We start from the raw sequence: 11,352 nt of genomic DNA, 5'->3' as shown, positions 1-11,352 counted from the left end.
GTTGATGATGGTCCCTTACGATCGCCCGCATGTGATGGAGGGCGTAGTAGGCATCCTTCTGACCGCCAGGCGGCTGCTTGACGCAGCAGAACTTCGTATTGTGTGAGAACATGTGCTTGCCGTACTTACGAACTGCCCTGGTGAAGGTGCCTCCAGATTTGGTGTAGGCGGGGAGAACATCATCAAGAACTTTCTTGACATTTGTGTAGTCTATCTTGGAGTTATGGTTCGGGTCTAAATACGTGGCCATGGAATATTTCGGGCTTAAGAGGATGAGTGTGCAATGTGTGTCACTGCACAGAACACGGAATGTTAGAAAAAAAAGAACGATCGAAATCTAAGAAATCATATGTTATGGGGCGGTTAAGGGATGACTTACTCGGGAAAGTAAGCCACAAGGAAGTTATCCTTATCTGGGTTTGCCAGAATGATGCCTTCGAGGTGTGAACTCGCAACTTGGCGGTCCCCAGCGCTGCTCAAGTGCTTGGCACGCATGTAGAAGGGGTCGACTATCACGATGTCCGGGCTCTTGTCTCTAATGATCCGCATCTCCATACTCAGCGAAAACAGCTGAACAAAGGTGTAGTGCAGCGGATGAAGGTTAAACGCGCTCGGTCACATGAGATAGAATAAGGAAATATGTAACCCCTCCATGGAGTAGTTGCTCCACCTTCCTCCATCTCAGCCGAAACGCGCTCGGTCACATGAGATAGAACCAGGTTGGTGCAGTGCCTCCATTATGCTCACATGGTAAAACTGATAAGTACCATCAAGCCTTGGAGCCTATGTCCTTCACCTCGGCATTCATTAACACGCCTATGACATAATGTGATGGTCCCACCCATCTATCAGTTATAAACCATGACGTGTATTCGGTGTTGTATTTTCTACTTTGGCTCTCTCTGGAAGAGAGGATGGCACATATCCCGTGATACAGTGAATGCAAAGATAATCTAGACTGTTTGTCGCCACTTTCGGTTCGCCCGCTCTCACATTGTGCCAAAGTTATTACTAAAGTGGCTTTTTGGGTCCTTGGAGACCCTTCCGGTATTAAATAGAAGTTCTTTTCTATAAGACCCACCCACATCCATCAAACACCCATCACTTTCTCTTTGTCCCTTCCTTCGACATTCTTTGTTTTCCTGTCCCACCAAGTTATGAGCGAGAAGGCATGAGAGAAGAGTCCCCTCTTGTGCTGCTTGGAGAACTGAGCACCGTCTAGGAGGAGGAGGAGGTAGAGAAGCACACAGGTCATCTAGCGGCGGCTGCAGGTGAGCTAATCCAGTGAGATCGTGATTATTGTCTATCTTCTCCATGTGACTGGTCTCACTGACCAGCTCACCGTGTCTAACAACTCTACAGCTTCGGCGTAGGCAACATGTTCGACATAATGTCTGAGAGGCTTAATGATGAGGAAACCATGGAAACGACTCTCACCAGTGGAGAGGACCGCCTCGAGGCCCTCCCAAATGATCTTCTCAGCTATCTTATGTCGTTCCTGCCTTCCCGCGACTCTGTGTGGACATGCGTTCTCGGTAAGCGTTGGAGCACACTCTGGAAGTCTGTGCCCGCCCTACGAATCGATGACCCCGATAGCTACGATGTCGTTAGTGGCTCCAACACATTTGTGAACAAGTTTCTTCGCCTTCGCGACCCAACTCCTCTAAATGTATGTGACATCAGTTCGGATTGTGTGGAGACTGCGGCTGATTACCCCGAATGGGACGACGAGGCATTCCAACAAATGAAGTTGTGGCTCTGGTATGCTCTATCGTGTCAAGTTCAAGTGCTTAAAATTTGTTTTCCCTGGCGGGTAATCGACACTACTCTCATCTCATAGCACCTGAAGAGGTTACATCTCGATGGCATGCACTTTGAGGGATGCTCCCTCGATTTTTCGAGTTGTAAGGTGCTAGAGGTGTTAGAGATGATAAGTTGTGACATCTATGCGAATATCCTGTCCCAAACATTACGACATCTTAAAATTAATGGTGGGGGTTTTTGTATTGATGACCGCATTCGTATTTCCACCCCAAATCTCATTGGCTTCAGACTAGCTCCACTTTGGGGTTGGGCTCCTTTGCTTGATAGCATGCCATCACTTGTAACAACATCTGTAAAGCTTGGAGAAGGGTGTGAGGAGGAACTGTGTTACTGTGGTAATCCATCATGTGAGGGATGTGATGCTCAACCTGGTGGAACCAACTATCCCGTGGCTCTGGAAAGTTTGTCGGGTGCTACAAATTTGAAGTTGAAAATATATGATCCGACACGGGTATGCTCCCTTTTCGCCACCTCCTATTGTCGTTTGACATCCGCTAGATTCCATGTATGTCTGCATGAAGATATTTGTCAATAGAATCTTATCAAGCATGTTCCTTACATGTGTTGCATGTTTTCCAGAATTCACATGCTTGAATCTTGATGTTTCTTGAACACATTTGTTACTATGCATACCGCTACTGGATAATTTAGTCATGTGTACTATTCATATATGTAGGATTGAGATTATAGTACAGCTTGGGTTACAAATCGTGGTATATGCTAACTATTAATTGCTATACAAAAAGAGAGCCATCAGAAAGTTTTCAAAGCATGTACTTCCGTATCTAAAAAAGGAGCTTGTACTTCTGAATTCAGATCTTGAATTGTGGTTTAACCTTCTTCCTTTTATCTCCAGTTATCTATTTTCAGAATGGATTTGAAATGGCGCCCTGTGTTTAGTAAGTTAAAAACATTGTTGCTCAATGAATGGTGTGTCGGTGATGATTTTACTGGATTGATTTACTTTCTCCAGCACTCACCAATTCTAGAGATACTTACGCTTCAGCTTGATCTTGAAAGTTCTGAGGTATATATATTCTCGAAGTAAGATAGCTTGTCTTTGAAGTTACCATTTACCTTTTGTTGACTTAAGCAAAATATTTTGTTTGCTACAGGATTATCATTTGAGCAAAACTGATGAAAGTTGTAACTTAAAGGAACAGTCGTTGCTATCACCACATCTCAAGGTAGTCAAAATTATATGTTGTGCGCCGGAAGATGTGATAGTTCGACGTATTTTAAAGATTCTATGTGCCCATGGAGTGCCTTACGAGAAAATTGAGGTTGAAGTTCGCATGTAAGTTGCCATCATCATTCTTCATCATTATTATCTTTCAGTCGCCAACCAATACATTAACATACTTGGATAAAAAAATCTTAGCCCCAAGCAGAGTAGGACGATATACCCACACCAATTTTTACGTCCTTGTAGCCCACCATGACACCGTACTATACTTGGGAACCACAATGTTGCACGTTTAATGGTGGCATTGATGCTTCTTGTCATCACCATAGGTGTGGATGGAACCCAACGGTAACATTGGCTAAACAACTAGAGCTGCAACATGTGCTTGGTAGCTACATGCAGCAGAATGCCCATGTTAGCAACGCACAAGAGTAGGGAGCTTAATTATCAGTTAGCGCAGCAACAGAAAGCATTAATTTCCTCAACTGAATGCTTGATTAGGTAATGTAGGTAGTACCGAAGGCAGAAATCTGAAGTGTACATTATTTTATTCGAATGGGACAGTTTGACACCCTGCTCTATAGCTGTTTCGTGTAACTGCTACCCAAAATGCTTCCTACCAAATTTAAGTTAAAACTTCTGCTTAGTTTCATGTTCCATTACTGTCCCATTACCAGAAGTTCTCAGAATAAGCCCTGATGGCTAGCTAGACTAAAACCGAAGAGTTCGTATGAATTCAAGCATTCTGATAGCTAGATCAACCAACAAAATTTCTCATAATATTCCCTGCATTCCTTCCGGTACGAGACTTCATGTGCTCATTGTGTCCTTTGTTGTTTATGCAGGGTTCAATTTCGATCTATATATAATCAGATCATCCCCGTTATTCAAACTTGAGGCCCTCGGATCTAGTGCCATGAAGTTGTTGTGTTTCGTCTACTAGTGTCCTATTCATATGAAGTTATGAACTCTTATGTGTTTTGTTGCATTTCGTCTACTAGTGTCCTATTCATAAGAACTCTTGTGTATTTCTGTGTAGCTTGTTGCTTAGATGTTGTCATAAATTATAACATGTCGAGGTTTGAAGTGTCATGGTAGTCCTAGTGCACTTTTGCTCATCTCATGAACTTAGTGCCAGGCCTGAACCGGTTCTGTAATTGTGGTAAGATGTTTCATGCACCTGTCTAGTGTTGTTCTGGATTGTGGTAAGATTATATGCAACATGTGATTGTCTGCTTCTTTCTAAACATGCCATGTTCATTGAGTGTGTTCGTGCTCGAGAATACAAGTTACGATTTCCAGTCGAGGTGGATCTTGGGCTCGAGAAGTACGGGGGTCTTTTCCAGCCGATGTTCCCCAACGTCATTGTCACCGCCTCTAGCTTCGCATTCTTGAGGTCCATGAAAGGAGCCTTCTGCAAATGTGCTTTTCATCTTGTGGTAGCGCTCCATTTGCTCCGCGTGTCCGCTCCGGGCGACTCGGGGGCAAAACCCTAGCCGCCCGCCGGTTTCCCCCCGCCTCCCCTCCTCCTCCCCCGCCGCCGCCGGCAGCCGCCCGCGCGGCGGTAGGCGGCGGCGGGGTTTCCCCGCGCACCCGCCTCGATGTTGGAGGCGCCCCCATCCCGCATCAGACGCCGCCGCCCGCCTCCCCAGCTCCTGGTGGCCGCGGACGCAGGCCCTCTGTGGCGGCCGTCGGTCGTTGGAGCTGTCGCTAGCCCTCCTCCCGATCCGATGTGGGGGTCTCCTGGGAAGGTCCGACTGCCAGATCAGGCCGGCTCGGCCCTGGATCAGGGCCAGCTCCTCTCTGGCGGCTGGTGGGCCGGGGATCGCCGGATCCGCCCGGATCTGGCTGGCGCGGCCCTGCCTCGTCGCCCGGTTTGGGTGCTCGCGGTGTGGTCTCCCTGGTGGCGGCGGTGTGGGTCGTTCTCCGTGTTTTGATGGGATGTGCGTGGTGGGTGGATGTCGGGGCGGCGGCCTCGGGCGGTGTGGACGGCGTGGCCTCTCGACGGACGACAGACGACGGCCGTGGGAGCTGGTGGTCCGCGACTTCGGCTGTGCGGGTGGCGAGGTCTCGATGGACGTCCACTACGGTGGGTCGGGGTGCCCCGTCACCCGGCGTGCCTGCTTCGATTAAGTCCAACGCCTTCTCCGGCTGCGTGCGCTCCCCTGGCCAGGTCTTTGGCCGGGTGGATGGAACGGGGCGGGATCGGGGGAAACCCTTGGCCGTCGGTGGAGGCCACGACAATGGCGGTGCCTTGTGGGCGTCGGTTCCCTTCTTGGAGGCCTTGTCGAGGTCCTATCCCGTTTCTCACTGTGCTCTTCATTTGGGCGAAAGCTCTAGTTCCCCTTGCGGGCGACGGCGTCGTACCTTCGTCGCGTTCCTTCTTGAAGGCGTCGCCTGGGGTTCCCGGAAGCATGGTGGGCGCTTTGTGGTGCGTGTGAGGTGTTTGGCGGTGGCAATGTGTGCGGCGTTTTATCTATTCTACCGTTGATCTTCATCTTGTGGTAGCGCTCCATTTGCTTGGCGATGTTCTAGCGTAGGTGGTGGTCGTCATTTGGCGTCATGGTGGCGTTGATGGCGGAGGAGCCTGCCAAGGTTGGCACCTCAATCTGCTTGGAGATGCACCAGTGGAAGATGGTGGAGACGACACATGTGAGTGTGTCAGACCGGTTTATGCCCCAGACCCGGTATGTGGCTAGGCTGGGGATTCCGGTTTTTGATGTTAGGATTAGGTGAGTGGTCTGGGTAGTGGCCCAGCTACCACCCCTTCACATATGGATAGGAGTAGCGGCATATGTTGCCTAGATGGTGGATTCAGGCTTATTATTGTAACACTTTGTAAGGTTCTCGAGAATAATCAATAAAGTGGCCGTATGCATCTCCCAGATGCAGAGGCCGGGGGTCATCCTCCTTTTCTTAAAAAAAAAGAATTCTTTATTTGACCCTGAATAAAAAATGTGGTTTCCTATTTGGCCCTGGAAAAAAATCCTCCCTATTTGACACATGGTCGAAGTTTTGTTCCTAATATGAAATTCCATCAATTTTGGTTACTAATGGTATTAGCTCAGACAAGAAAAATACAATTTTCCCCTGGTATAATATCTATGACCTAGGCATGTCAATGGCGCAACAAATGACGCCGCAAGGCCCGTTTAGTTAGATTTACTTAACTCGATAGTTCATTTTCCCACAAAAAGAGCTTTATTGAACTATTAGGCTAGTCATAGTGGGAGTAACTTAGCTAGTAACATAGCGCACTTCGAGAAAATTTTGCTTATGTGACAAGTAATTAATGAGAGATGATAACATAATATGTTACTGTAACATAACGCTTTTCAAAACAAGATGAGTCTATGAGCTAATAAATAAAGCCATCTATGATACTACTAGTATGTTACTTTGCATTATGAAGGTAATAATTTAGACTAGTGTCATATGCATGACACTAGTCTAAGTTACTCACCACTATGACCAGCCTTAGACGACCCGGTTTACATCCCCACTATGACCAAACAAGGAATAAACTCGTAGGAGTTCATGAATGGATCTTCGTGAGCATATTAGCATCAACTGTCGTAGTCGCACTCAGATTGTAAGTTATGAATGGATAATACTGGACTTGGATATTTGTCTAGTAGCCTCTACCGGACCATTACAATCTGGCCATGCATGGCCTGACATTGTAATTCATGAACTCGCCGCGAGTCCACCCTCAAATCCTGCGAGATTCAGACACCCATCCGCCTCGTCATCCCCGACGAAGTCGCCAACCACGCACGTGTCCAAGGACACCAAGACAGTCACTTAGTTCACCTCATCCTAGGTTGCCTTGTTTGATATAACGATGGTGATCTCTTGTATTTAGCATTGGATTGTATTCTGACCATGTAAGGATTGTGGTCATTTAGGTCTGAAGAAATATTCATGTTGCTGCTTGAATGTTTGGTGTATGACTGAATTTCACTTCATATTCTTTGCTTTAAACATGTTCATTTGATCTCTTCTTGGTCTTGAAACTGGTTCTGCACGTCTTTGCTTCTGTAAAGTCAGAAACTTCCCGTCTTTGTTCCGATCCTTGTCAGTCTCAGTCTGTAGGTACATATTTAAAAAAAAGTTAGATGTGTCCGCAGATACAGCCACTGAATTTACATCTCAAATTTGATATCTGCAGATACATAACGGCAGGGGTTGTTATGATACTGGCTGCTGATCTTTGGCACGATTGAACAAAAACATCTTGGTACCAAACTTATCGTACACTTTCATGTTTTGTGCAGATCTCAGTTTCCAGAAGGATCCTCCTGACGCACGAGGCCCTGGAGCTTCCACCATTAATGGCTACAAAGATGTGTCCTCGGTCGTCATGTAGGTGTTAAGCCTTTTGTTAGTCTGTAATGGTGGCCCTGTGTTGGCCATTATCGCTAGATTTAGTTTCTTGCATTTCATCCTGTTCTGATTGCGTTGGTTGATGAGTGCAACTCACGAAAACAGTTTCCAATTGGTCGAAGTCTTAAAATGCGTCATGATTGGTCAGAACATTGCCGTCTTTCCATTATTGGAAAATAGAAATTGGGTGAGGACATGGCTATGTACAATGGAAATTGAGTCTATGTGCCCTGTTTGACTGCCAGAGTATGCCACCCTTTTTGAATCTGTAAGTATTAAGTTTGTGTGGCGACACGGGAGGCGATAAGATCCGGTTTTCCAGGGCCCTCCTCTATGTGCGCCTGCCCCTCGCCGCTGCCGCCGGCCAGCTCCGTCGGGCTTGCCCGCGCGGCTAGCGGCGGCGGCGGGGATCCGTTCCTGAGGCGTGATGGGTGGCGTATGGCTCTGCACGGCCGGCAACTTGAAGCAGCGGAGGTGGTTTTTGCGACGGCGACGTTGATCTGGTAGATGGCTGGCTTGCTGCAACGTGTACGTGACCCTCCCCCTCCCTAGCGCCGTCGGCATCACAGGCTGCAAGCGCTGCAACGCGGAGGAAAGGGAGTTGCCACAGCCACACATCCCGACCTCGAGAGTCGGCTCCCTGGGGCCGGCGCTGCTCCTGGGCGCCTCTTTGGTGCAGGGGCATATGGGATGTGGCGGTATACATGCAGCGGGTTGTCGTTGATGTTGCCCGCGCAGCCGGGATGATGGCGTGGCGCCATGGATCTGGCCATGACGACTTTGACGGCGATGACGACGAAGCTTGTGGCGGCGCATGGTGGTGTCGTCTAATAATGATAAGCCATTGACTGCCACTCGGAGACGGTGCATGGCGTCCGGAGCGTCCCCTTGGGATTTCGGTGGTGCCGGTGACCTTTCTTCCTCGTCAATGGTTCATGCTGCTCATATGTCGTCAAGTTTGTGCGTGTTTGCAACAACTGGGATCATGGCAAGTGGAGGAGATAGCATATGGATTCAATTGGGTGGTGCTTTTTGAGTACCCGGTCTTGAGCTCCGGAGTGAAAACCCTAGGTCTGTCATCTTTTTGGCTATACTTGACAATGGCGGCGTTTTGAGCGTCGTTTCCCTGGTGAAGGCATTGCTTGGACTTTGCTCGGACTTGATCTTCAGGGTGAAAATCCTTGATCCGACCTTTGGGTGTTGGATCCGGCGACGGCGTCACTTGTGTATCGTTCCCTTCTTGGAGGCATCATTTTTGAAAAACCTCTCTCGTAGTATATATGCTGTCATGAGATAGTTGAAGCCAAGGGTTGTCGCTGTACATGCTAGTCGCTGTTCTTATCGCTTTGGGACTGTTTTTTCCTTTTTCTCTCTGCCTAGGCATAGCTTTGGTCTAGTATGATTTAGCTACTTGCCGGCAAGATCTTTGTGTGCGTGTGCTTTTGTTGGCTGTGTGCATCCTAACTATGCAGAGGCCGGGTGTCGCTCATTGTAATTGTATCACTCGATGCTTTATTATGAGTCAATAAAAATCACCCTTTATCGAAAAAAGTATTAAGTTTGTGTTAAATTGGATTGCACTCCGGTGTAGTTCAGAATGACTGTTGTTCCACCAAAACTAATAACCATGTAACTGATGGTGACAATACAATAGTTACCACACGATGTTTGTATCATCAATGCAAGCTCACTTGGGGTTTGATTCTCTTATCTGGTTGTTCTCATGTTGTGGAAATGCAGTTTATTTCTTCTCTCATCTTCCAGTTGGTAGATTCCATTTTATTAAGAACCTCTAACAGGTAGTGGATAGATTGCATCCATCCGTCCATCAAGGACTAAGTTGATTTCCCTTCATTGTTTTCGCTATTCTTCATAGCCTGTTGTAAGTTTGATCATCGGAGACTGATGCCGAATACCATGCATTCCACAACTGTCTGAAATCTGTAGCCCTCCTTAGTCTCAGCGGTCATATGTATAATGTCTGTTGGCCTCGCACCACCAAACTCCTCGTTGACAAAGAGATTTGGCAAGGATATTGCTGAAAAGAAACTTGCGTGTCTCCGGGTCAAAGAATTTCGGCCAGCCAGAGCCGGAAAATCGACTAAAGCTAATTATTCTTTCCCACAAAAGCGAATAATAGAAATTGCGTAAAGGTATTCACCAATATATTTCAACTAAGGACAACTTGGAACAAATTTATTGTACCTTGCCATGTTTTGTGCAGTTTTCAAATTCTAGAACCATCACGGTGACAGGGCAGCAACTTCCACCATTGGCTCCTGAGAGTGTGCATCTAAAGTTCATATATGGGCAGGCAACTAGTAGAATTGCCCGCGCAGATGGGCAAGCAATGTCTATTATGTACACTTTTTTAGGAAAATGTTGGTTAGTTTTTTTATTAATTGAAAACATCTGTAATCCATCTCCAGTTTTTCAATGTTTTAGTTGTTGTCGAGGAATTCTTTTACTCGCCTTTAATTGGATATTATTTTTGTTGGTTCATGATTTCAGAGTATTGGAATTAAAATATGGCAAGTTGGCAATAAAATTGATTGAGCTCCCAGCCTATACTTGTTATAAATCGTTGTCCAAAAATATGCATGCAATCAAAGTCATCAATCGTTGATTCACATATTTAAAAAAATAAATATTTAGTCACATGAAAATAATATCTGAACTTTCATGAATAAATTTTTTATATCAATGTCATCATTTCTTAAATTTTAACTAGCATATTTACATAAAGATGAACAACCGAAGTTGTACATGGATGACTAGGTCTATGCCTACAATGGCTGCCAGCTCACCCAGGCGCCGGGGAGAAGCTGCCTCGCTCCAGAACAGTTTGCTGCACTCCACGTGAAGTGAGAAGTGAGGCTGGAAGCTGGATATGAGAAGTTTTTGAGAAGATAGCAAGTCTCCGAACAGGCCCTAAGGCATCAGAAATGTGTGCAAGAAACATTGCACACGGTTGTTTAGAAACGCTTGTGTGTGGCATATGATAGACAAAATATGTACTTGTTCACCATTTGCAATGTGGTCATTCGCATAAAAATTGATATAGATAAACCACTGTGCAAATATATCGACCCAATAGACCCATTTCAAGGATGGTATATATTTCGCAGAATGACCCACACCGCACCGCTGACCAGATCCTGCACCGCCACCACCATTTCTCTCTATATCTCTCTCAATTCCTCAGGGCGAGCTTCTTGAGGTCAGGGAGGTGGCCTCCTCGGCGAGCCACTTGAGATCCTATAACCGTGTAATCAGTAGCTTGTTGTCTCTCAATAGGCTGAAGGACTCTCTAGACGAGGGTGCCGATGGAGTGACATAGGTGAGCCTCCTTCCTCTACAGGTGGTCCATGGTGTCCAACATAACCCATTATCCTCTCCGCTCTCTACACAGGAAACTGAGGACTCCAACTCCACCGGTGGGTGTGGCCCAAACGAACACGAGCTCGCCGTGAGCAATGGTGGAGGCGAGCCGCGCTGCTTTTTTTTTTGGTTTGGCATACACGTCAGACATGGGTACTGACGGTACCTCATTACGACCACAAGTGCCCCAGCCATTGTGGTGTACGTTTTTGCATGTTTCTGATGTACCAAACTATAATGGTGGTCATGCATTTACGAAAAAATATTTATTAAAGCATCTCATCAGTTACATGCTCATAGCTACAGTACACATATGTGCCATATAAAGTTTCCTGTCCGACACTATATACAACAGACACGAGTCACTGTGCATTTATGGAAGGAAATGTTGCAGCTCATTTTTCCTGATAGTAATGATGCTTACCTTATCTGCAGAAGAAATATTATGATAATTATCTATTTGTTGGCTCATCCGAGAAATTTAGTCTTAAGATTTGCTGGTCTTGTCTCTTGAAGGTGATCATAGGGATGGGCTATGAGTGTGTGTTCATATGGGCGAGTGTTCGTGCAAGTAT

General features: G+C 46.5%; 1 pseudogene across 1 annotated transcript; it reads left to right on the top strand.

The window, feature by feature from the left end:
• Positions 1–1,101: 1,101 nt before the first annotated feature.
• Positions 1,102–4,274, top strand: LOC147966513 (FBD-associated F-box protein At5g60610-like; annotated as a pseudogene). The gene is made up of 5 exons (XR_015607788.1): positions 1,102–1,271; positions 1,363–2,275; positions 2,681–2,851; positions 2,940–3,121; positions 3,856–4,274. The product of XR_015607788.1 is annotated as an FBD-associated F-box protein At5g60610-like (transcript).
• Positions 4,275–11,352: the final 7,078 nt, after the last annotated feature.

This window comes from Triticum urartu, chromosome 6A (assembly GCF_056163025.1).
Source record: "Triticum urartu cultivar PI428250 chromosome 6A, HENAU_Tu73, whole genome shotgun sequence".
NCBI classification, from domain to species: Eukaryota; Viridiplantae; Streptophyta; class Magnoliopsida; order Poales; family Poaceae; genus Triticum; species Triticum urartu.
Note: the sequence above shows the minus strand (reverse complement) of the source record. Positions and strands in the feature narration are given on the sequence as shown.